This window comes from Lepus europaeus, chromosome X (genome assembly GCF_033115175.1).
Source record: "Lepus europaeus isolate LE1 chromosome X, mLepTim1.pri, whole genome shotgun sequence".
NCBI classification, from domain to species: domain Eukaryota; kingdom Metazoa; phylum Chordata; class Mammalia; order Lagomorpha; family Leporidae; genus Lepus; species Lepus europaeus.
This window is the reverse complement of record NC_084850.1, coordinates 98,139,010-98,141,215: the sequence shown is the minus strand read 5'-3', so window position 1 is coordinate 98,141,215 and position 2,206 is coordinate 98,139,010. Positions and strand designations below refer to the sequence as shown.

The following is a 2,206-nucleotide window of genomic DNA, read 5'->3' as shown; positions in this document are numbered from 1 at the left end:
CTGGTGGGCTTTAGGCCTTGTAAGTTAAGAGGCCCAGACCTATCTATCTCTTCACATAGGGTACATCCTAAGGGAGGTGTGAACCTCCTAGGGGAAGGCACTCTGTTGACTTTCATTACTTGGCTGGCCTGGGAGGAGAGATGGCCAGGTAAAGGCAGATGGCATCTCTAACAAGAAATTTACAGTTCTGCCTGCAATGTTGCTGACCCTACTTGGCCATCCCCTCAGCTTCAGTGGTCACTTTGGAAGCTGGGCTGAGTGAAGGGCTTTTCAGCTTAGAGCCAATAAGATCTGTGTCTAACAAACTGTCTAGTTACATTTCTCCCCACCCCCAAAACCACAAACCAGGTAGTAACTGAGTCTTCTAGGCAATATACTCAAAGCTGAGAGAATTAAAAATAAGAACAAGTCCTCAAATCCAATTAAGGGAGCCCTGCTACACACAAGCTGATCAATGCCAGTGGTACTGACTGATCGTGCAGCTGAAAGACAGCCTAATGGGCCCACTCAGAACGTTTGTTTCAAGTAGCCTCTTTCCAGTTTCCAACTCATGAATAAAGATAATATATTTTTAATTCTATTTCAGAAAACTTTTTGGAAGTTGTTTTACTTACAATGCCAACTTTTAAAAGATCACTCAATTTAACTGGACAATAAACCAGGCAGCAATCGCTCTGTGAGAAGAGAGGAAGCCCCAAGTGCCACTTTCTATCGAGAATCCACAGTTCAGTTTTATTCAGAGCAAAGTAAACAGGAACTTTCAATCATACTAGAAGAAACTCAGGTTTGGAATCTGTACTCAAACTACACATGCAGTGAGGACAATATTCTGCTAAAACAAATGATCTGCTGTTGCATTTGTCTACGTTTGCCTAATATTAACAATTATAAACAGAGCAGTGCAACTAGTATTTGGAACAATCCTTACAGTGTTACAGTGTCAGGCACAACGTTTCACTTCTCTTCACACCACTGGTTCTCTTTGCGTACCTGGGCTGCTGCTTCTTCAGTAAAGTCATTCTTAATGTTGAAGGTCTTGCGAATCTCCTCAGGAGTCTTCCCTTTGATCATATTGGCAACAGTCTTGCACGTATCGTCCAGCAAACCTTTGATGTCTAAGTAGTTTGCAGCCAGAATAAGCTCAAAAAGTGTTCCTTGGTCAACTTTCAGGAATTCCTGGTCCCAAACAGGGACATCATCCGTTCGCTTTTCTTTGTTATCATCTTCAGGAGGAGGAGGATCATCCTTGTGGTGGGTGCACCACTGAATGACCTTTTTAATATTGCTGCATTAACATTTGGTAGAGGAACCCGGTCATCATCTCCTTCATCATCCATCCCCAAATCTTCCAACATGGTCTTGATAGTCACAGACTGTGACTCCCCAAATGGCCACAACGGCAGAAGCTGAGCTGATCTGAAGCCAGGAGCCAGGAACTTCTTCTGGGTCTCCCAAGTGCGTGCAGGGGCCCAAGCATTTGGGCCATCTTCAATTGCTTCCCATGGCCATACCAGAGAGCTGGATCGGAAGAGGAGCAGCTGAGACTTGAACTGCTGCCACCCTCTGTGCCACAGCACCAGCCCATTCCATGATTTCTTAGAGACCTTGTATATCCCCAAATTAGTCAGGTAGGCCAAGCGAGACTGCAGTCTGTCCTGAGTCATGGCTGAACACCTTGTTATCTCTCTGGGAACCAAGAAAGATAAGCAGGAGATTTCAAAAGATATTTTCAAACCTGTCTCGCTGACTTTCTGGAGACTGACACAGAGCCTTCACTTAGGCTTCTTCCTAGTCTCAGTTGCGCTCAAGATTTTACTTATTGCCTCATCTTAGGGTACAGCTGTGGGGCTAAGACCACTCACTATCTTAGGGTACAGCCAAGGGTTCTCACTGGTAGAGACCCACTCACTGTGCTGTTTGTCACTGAGTACCTCTGATTCAGTGTCAAACTTTGGGATTAGGACACAGTACTGACAGAATTGCTTTTGTTCTGTGCAATTAAACTATTTTAATACACATTGGCTCATTGCTTTCCTACTCGCTGAATCGATGGAATTGTGACAACACAAGCTAACAACCTCACAGGTAATCTCCATGTCTCTGATGACCACTGCAGTGCTACTTAGGGATGGCTTGTACAGTCAACAGACTGTGGTGTTGTGTGACCTGACTATTGATGGATTTTCCCTGGCATGATAAAGTACAT

General features: G+C 44.5%; 1 pseudogene; it reads right to left on the bottom strand.

Annotated features, from left to right (window-relative positions):
• Positions 1-850: 850 nt before the first annotated feature.
• Positions 851-1,664, bottom strand: LOC133752791 (S-phase kinase-associated protein 1-like; annotated as a pseudogene).
• Positions 1,665-2,206: the final 542 nt, after the last annotated feature.